This window comes from Salvelinus sp. IW2-2015, unplaced genomic scaffold, assembly GCF_002910315.2.
Source record: "Salvelinus sp. IW2-2015 unplaced genomic scaffold, ASM291031v2 Un_scaffold4616, whole genome shotgun sequence".
Taxonomy (NCBI): domain Eukaryota; kingdom Metazoa; phylum Chordata; class Actinopteri; order Salmoniformes; family Salmonidae; genus Salvelinus; species Salvelinus sp. IW2-2015.
The window spans coordinates 50,339-58,249 of NW_019945886.1; the positions used below are offsets into that span (position 1 = coordinate 50,339).

Here is a 7,911-nt window from a genome sequence, read left to right on the forward strand (position 1 = left end):
TCTGAAGACGAACAAAATACAGACTAGAGGAATAAGACGAGACAAGAGGACGAGATACGGCGAGAGACAGATAGGAGAGAGGAAACAGACAGACACTACAGACAGACAGACGACAGACAGCAGACAACAGACACAGACAGACAGACACAGACAGACATACAACAGACAGACAGACAGACAGACCAGACAGACCAGACCAGAACAGCAACAGACAGACAGCAGACAGCAACAGCACAGACAGAAAACAGACGAAGAGGTACGACACTACACTCACACAGACAACGACAGACAGACGACGGACGGACGACGACACACAGACAAAACAGAAGCAGACAACAGACAACACAAGACAGACAACAGACAGACATACATACAGACAGACAGACCAGACAAACAACAGAATGCAAGGAGGGCCAGAAAAACTAACTCACACACAAGGTTTTCACAGACCATGAGCACAGAGTTTTCAGGAACATTGAAGAATGCAAAAACGGTTATACATTTTTAGGTTCCAAGAGCAATTCGCGTATAAGTTGACATCTACCTCCTTTATCTTCATCCACAACTAAAAGCAAAAGGATGCCCGCTCAGAACTTGCGTTTATTTTCACGAGGTTGCTAATTTTCCCTATATATCTAATGCTGATGAGAGCTTCTATTTAGATGCTTCTCGCTCTTACTATTAAATAAATATAACCTGTGACCAGCAGAGAGGAGGAGAGATGAGAAGATGAGGAGAGGGAGAGAGGATGAGGACGAGGAGAGAGGATGAGGATAGGAGAGAGGCAGTGAGAGAGGAGGAAGTGAGGACATGAGAGGGGAGAGTAGGATTGGGAGAGGAGAGAGGATGGAGGATGGAGAGAATACGAGAGACGGCAGACGAGATAGGAAGAGAGAGGGAATGAGGAAGAGAGGGAGAGAGGTTTGAAGTATAGAGAGACATAGGGAGAGGAGAGGATGCAGCATGGGAGAAGGATGAGAAGAGGAGAGATAGAGGAGAGTGAAGCGATTGAGGAGAGGTGAGAAGAGAGGAAGAGGGCTGGGAGAAGAGATGAGGAGTAGGGGAAGAGAATGGAGGCATGAGAGTGGAGAGAGAGAGGATGGGGAGGGGAGAGGATGAGGATAGGATGAAGAGGAGAGGATGAGGAGAGAGGATGAGCGAGTATAGGGATAGAGAGAGGAAGGGGAGAGGATGAGGACGAGGGACGGAGGAGGATGGAGATTTGGAAAGATGGATGAGATAGAGGAAGCATGCGAAAAAGAGAGGGACGAGCGAGTGAAGAGGATAGGAGATGAGAGGTTGAGAGAGGATAGGAGAGGGAGAGAAGAGGATGAAGAGCAGAGAGGATGAGGATAGGGAGGATGGAGAGAGGATGAGGAGCGAGAGCGATGAGGATAGGAGAGAGGATGAGGATAGGGAGAGAGAGATAGTGAGAGGATGAGATAGGGAGAGAGAGAGAAGGAGAGATGAGGAAGGATGAGACAGGATGAGGATAGGAGAGGGAGAGAAGATGATGAAGAGAAGAGTCGAAAAACAGAGCGGACAGTGGAACATGACGAGTCATTCTCCTGCGAGAGAAAAAAGAAAGACGGAATGAGAAAGAGAGGTCGACCTGCCTGAGCTGAGCTCTAAATACCCTACAGGAATCGCCTCAGAGGGCTTTTAAACCTTGCTAACCTCAGATCCACAGGTATTTGTCTGGAGCACACGCTCAGTTTGGCATATAGTAGTCGGTTGCGTCTGCCAAAGAGCGCAGAGAAGTAGAAGAGAAGGAAACACAGACAAGAGAAACGGCAGAGATAGAGTGGTAACCAACGCAGGCCCTCTGACCGACCCTCGTCCCGGTGGTATCATATTCACTTCACGATCCAGCTCCTTAGAAGTTCAGTCCTGGAACCGGTGACTTATACCTCTATCCAGGTTAACACCCTTTGCGCTGCTTGCTCGCCGATAAGCTGGCAAAGACACAAGAGTAGAGAACACAAGACGTCTCTGTCCTGCCCCAAGCGCAGTGGGGGCAGCAATACACACTCATTACCACAGGTTTTCATTTCGCCCTCTAAAAACACAATAATCCCCCTCCTCACTCACCTCCTCCTCCCTACCCCACCCCCTCTTCTTTCGAACATCCTCTCCTACCTCTCTTTTCCTACCTTCTCACAACTTTCTCTCCCCTCCTCTACCTTCGAATCTCCCCTCGTTCCTCTCCGTACTCGTCCACTCCTGTTCCTCTCCTCCTCCCTTCTTCTCTCACTCCTATCATCCTCTCCAATCTCCTCTCTCTCTCCCTGCTTTTCTCCTCCCCTCCTCTCCCTCATCTCTCCTACCTCTCTTCTCTTCCTATCTCCTCTCCTCATCTCTTCTCTCCCCGCATTTCCTTCCCCTCCATCTCCTCTCCTCCCCTGCTCTCTCTCTCGTCCCCTCTTCCTCCTACCTCTCCTCTCATTCCCTCCTCTCTCTCCTCTCCTCTCTCCCTCCTCCCCCGTACGTCTCTATCACTACTGTAATGAGGAGCATGCTATGCTGTGTTATTGACTAGTTAAATGCTACAACACAACTCTAAAATGTAACTATACTGTATTCGATCAGCTCTAATACGCGGCTCTTAATGTGCATCGATTTAAAACATTTCTAAAAGCACCAGCTCACAAATACACTTTTGCATGCAGATACCTCGATCTAGAAATTACTTGTTCTTTTCTCTGCACGAACTATCATATCTTGGATCACAACGGCACTGGAGACAAAGATTGACTGAGTAAAATATAGTACGGAAATAGGGGGAAACTCTACAACTAATATTATGTTCAACATACGAATGCAACCACCCGAACCTACTTAAAAACACACTGCATCATCTACAAAGCGAAACAGAATTCACAAAACTTAACACAAAATACACGGCATAAGTGCAAACCTCACACACACACACACACACACACACACACACACCCACACACCCACACACACACACACACACACACACACACCACACACACCACACCCACAACACACACACAACACACACCACACACACACACACACACACACCACCACACCACTACCAAATGTTAATTGGAAAGGTTGTACATGCCGTCTCACACGTCACCCCACTTTTAACACCAAGGACGATAGAGACACCACCCAACACTCGCGCACACACAAGACCCACACAGCACACGCCGGCACAGCCACAACACACAGACACGGCCACGACACCGCACACAGCCACGCACGACACACGCACCACGACACGCTTCCCTCGCACAACACGCACACGACACGCACGAACGCACCAGACACAACAGACAACACCTTACAAATCTGTTCTCACACTCAGTTCCAATCAGATAAACTGTCCGAAGATGTTTTAAACTCCAAATTATGTTTATCTTAGGATCTAACGGGAAAATAAAAGAAAGCTAAAAGAGAGCAGGTCTGAAATTCCTCCATTCCCCCTCCTCCTCTCTCCCTCCCTCCCCGTCCCTGGCCTAACAATTATAAAAGATCCAAAGTACCTTCCCCATTAAGAGCCTTTTTTGGTTGCACATAATGAATGATCATAATTATCAACCGTTGATAATACAGTTCTCTTCTTCAATCGTGCGGAGTTGACACATAGCTTCTACTAGACCAGGATATGAAATACGAGTTCTAATCAGTCTAAGCTCATGAAATTATTTATTTTCATTGATATGAATACACGTATGTACAGCATTTCGTTCGTAATATCGCTATCATTACAAACTCACTTTACACAGATGAGCGCTTAAATCTTGACTGAGTGTTGCTTATTCCTAAACAAGGACGAGTCTGGGTCGGGAACGATTTTTAAGAGGAAATAAACTTGGTGATGTGGAAACAGAACAGAAAAAAAACGCCTTTGTGAACTTTTCTTAACATGTGCAAGATCCACAAGGAAAATATGACTTATAAGACCTTTGTATTTTATTGAAATAATGGATCTGAACACAATTCATCATCATTGATTCATCAGCGCCGGGGGTGAAGTGGATGCACCAGCAGCTTGAGATCCAAAACAATAGCATTATTTCATTCTGAGTCAATCATGACATACTTTATTATCCTTGTTTTCATAAGCGGTTCTTAATTAAATAATCTTAACTTGCCCATTAACTGAGAATAAAAATCTTTGATGTCGCTTATTTATATGCAATCCACAACAGGATTAGTTTGTCGAGAAACACTCTCTTTCTCCTACCTAATCCCCCCACCTCCATCTAGAGCCGTGATACGTTATACAGATAATACTCTCACTGCTGTGATTTAAGCGCCATTAAGTAAATAAATGGAATGACAGTAAAAATCCTGCTGAGACACTTTGCCCAGGTAGAAGCAGCATAAAATCCACCTACCTGCTGAGCCTGCCCTGGTACCACATACACAAGTGACCTACCAGACTACATAAGAGTCTCCTGCTTGACCTTGCCGCATACAAGAAGAGTGACTGCAAGCTCGAGGTACAAGGATAAAATCTCTGGGCTGTCACCTCCCCATGATTCAAGTCACAGTACAAAATCCTGCCACTAACCTCTACTCGCACCTATATCTGACCTACAAAGTAAACTCAGCTGTCCGATTGCCCCATCCTACACCGGGTACCAGCTAGCAAAAAAAAAAAAAACAAAAAAACCCCTGCTGATCTGACCATGTAAGACCCAGTAAAGTCCTAGCTGATTGCCCCAATGTAAAAGGTCTTACAGTAAAAATCCCGCTGATTACCATAAAGCGGTACGTTAGAACCCTGCTATTTGCCCATGTAAAGCTGACACCCAACCGCTGATTAGCTCCATCGACAGACCAGATGACCTGACCATACCTTCACAAAGAATCTCGACGTCCCCGGAAACGATACCCAGTGATTAAACCCCGGTACCATGGTAGATACCATCGCTGGCGACTTGCCCAGCGACCAGCGTACATCCTGTTGAGCAAATCCTCCTACGTCTCGCCCATTTACTAAGAAAGTGACATGATAAAAATCCAGCTGATCTGCCCCATTTAAAGTAAGGGACCAGTTAAATAAACAAAGCTCTGGCTATGAGAATACGCCACCCGAGGGTAGCAAAACTGACGTCATAACAGAATGCCAACTCCAATCCTACGATTCCCAATTGGTAGAGTAAGATAAGAAGTACGAGCTAATAAAACTCCTGCTGACTTGCCCTGTAAAGGTACACGTAAAATCCTTAACCTGAGTCTGCCCATATCAAATAAACAAGCACGTTACAGCTGATAAATCCATCCCCAAATTACCCATTCCATAAAGCTGATCTGGAAACCTACCATCCCAAACAACAGGAATAAATCTTCCTCCCGCTCTCTATTTCTGCATTAATGCTACCAGTAACGAATACCTCCTGAACCCTCATGAAATTCAAACCCATGTAAATGAACGAGAGCAAAGGAATCCTCTCTAATACTTCCCAATGTGTACAAGCGATCCTCTTCTACCCTCTCTGCAGAAAACTAACTCACAGACAGCAAGGTTTTTCACAGACCATGAGCAGCAGAGTTTTCAGGAACATTGAAGAATGGCAAAGACGGTTGATTACATTTTTAGGTTTCCAAGAGCAATTCACTTTATAAGTAATGACATCTACCTCCTTAATTCATCCACACAAGGACAAAGGAGGTGCCTGTCAAGACTTTGCGGTTGTTTCACGAGGTTGCTACATTTCCCTAGTTCTAAGTGCTGGAGAGCTCTGAGGTGTTCTCCTGCTCTGATATAAAGGTAGATATAACCTGTGACCAGCAAGGCAGGAGAGGAGGAGAGGGAGAGAGGATGAGGAGAGGGAGAGAGGATGAGGAGAGGGAGAGAGGATGAGGAMAGGGAGAGAGGATGAGGAGAGGGAGAGAGGATGAGGAGAMGAAAAAGAGCTGGACYGTGGACCAGACATGAGGTCATTCTCCTGGAGAGAAGAAGAAAGACGGGATGAGGAAAAGAGAGMTSGACAGCCTGGAGCTGAGCTCTYAAGATACCTCAGGAATCGCCTCAGAGGGCTTTTAAACCTTGCTAACCTCAGATCCAAGTYTTTGTCTGGAGAGGCCGCTSATGTTTGGCATTAGTAGTCGGTTGCGTCTACCAAAAAGCAGAGGAAGTAAGAAGAAGAAGACAACAGAAAGAGGAACGGAGGAGAGGGGTGAACCAGAACGCAGGCCGCTCTGACCTGACCCTCGTCCCGGGTGATATTTCATTTCACGAGCGATCCAGCTCCTTGGAAAGGGTTCAGTCCTGGAAGGCGGTGACTTGATACCTCTATCCAGGTTAACACCCTGCTGCTGCTATGCTGCCGCTAAGCCTGGCCAAAGAACAAAGAGGTAGAACACAAGACGTCTCTGTCCTGCCCCAGCGCAGTGGGGGAGCAATACACATCATTACCACAGGTTTTCATTCTGCCCTCTAAAACACATGAATAAGAATCCTCCTCTCTCTCCCTCACTTTCTCTCCCCTCCTCTCCTCTCTCCCCTCATCTCCTCTCCTCTCTCCCTCTCCTCTACTCCTCGTCTGCTTTTCTTCTCCTCTGGTTCGCTCATCTTCCTCCTCCTCTCTTCGTCCTCGTCTTCTCGGTGTCCTCCATCCTCTCCTCCTGATGGGTTCTCTCTCTCTTCTCTCTCTCTCTCTCTCTCTCTCTCCTCGCTCGCTTCCTCTCCTTCTTCCTTGCTTCTTCTCCAGTTCCTTGCTCCGGTCTGTTCCCTACGTTTCTCCTCTCCTCTCTCGATGCTCTTTCTCTCCCTCCCCTCTCTTTCTCTCTCTCTTCTCTCGTCCTTCTTTCTTCTCCTCGCTTTCTCTCCCCCCTCTCCTCTCTCTCCCCTCTCTCTCTCGCTCTCCCTCTTTCTCTCTCCCTCTCTTCTCCTCATCTCCTCTCTCTCATCTTTCTTCTCTCTCTGCTCCCTCAGCTCTTCAGTCTCCCTCTACATACTCTCCTCTCCTCTCTCTCCCTCGCTTCCCATGCCTATCTCCTTCTCCCTCTCATCTCTCTCTACCCTCAGCTTTCTCTCCCCTCCATCGCTCCTCTCTCTCTCACTCAATCTTCCTCTCGCTCATCATCTCTCTTTCGCTCTCTCCTTCTTCTTGCTTCTCTCCGTAAGCTCCTCTCGCTCATCTCTTCTCCTCTCCTCCCTATCCTCCCCTCTCTCCTCCTCTCCCTACTCTCTCCTCTCTCTCTTCTCGTTCTCTCCCTCCCACGCGTCGTCCTCTCTTGTCTCTCTTCCTCTTCGTCTCCCTCTCTCTCTCTCTCCTTCTTTCTCCCCTCTCCACCTCTCTCCCTAATCTCTCACCTCTCCCCCTTCGTCTCTCCCCTACCATCTCCTCTTCTACTTCGCTCTCTCCTTGGCTTCTCCCTGCCTCTCTCACTCTCCTCCCGCTACCCTCTCCCGCCTCCACTCGCTTCCTCTCTTCTCTCTCTCCTCTCCTCCTCCTCTCCTCTCCTCTCGCTCCCCTCTCCGGTACGTGCTCTGCCACATAGGTAATGGAGGAGAGTCATCATCGCTGGTGATATGACGTAGTTAAATGATAAACACAACTGAAGAAGTAATTTATCCTGTGGTTGGTGATCAGTCTAAGACGGGCTTTAATTGGTCGCATCGATAAAACAGTCTAAACGGGCTTGTACTGGTGGCATCGATAAAAACAGTCTAAAACGGGCTGTAATGGTGCATCGTTAAACAGTCTAAACGGGCTGTAATGGTGCGGCGCTAAAACAGTCTAAGCACGGGTCTGTAATGGTGGCAATTCGATATAAACTAGTTAAAATTGCCACTTCCACTCACTCGAATATCCATTTTGACCATGGGATCGCGTTGAAATGAAACTCTTTGTTTTTTCTCTGCGGCAATACAGCAGTATCTTGAGATCAACATTGGCACTGAAGAACGAGTAGTGGACT

At 47.3% G+C, this 7,911-nt stretch overlaps 1 long non-coding RNA gene across 1 annotated transcript; it reads right to left on the reverse strand.

The window, feature by feature from the left end:
- Window positions 1-5,839: 5,839 nt before the first annotated feature.
- Window positions 5,840-6,498, reverse strand: LOC139026381 (uncharacterized). The gene is made up of 2 exons (XR_011478155.1): window positions 6,171-6,498; window positions 5,840-6,037 (listed from the first exon to the last, which is right to left on the reverse strand). It is a non-coding gene; the product is annotated as an uncharacterized lncRNA (long non-coding RNA).
- Window positions 6,499-7,911: the final 1,413 nt, after the last annotated feature.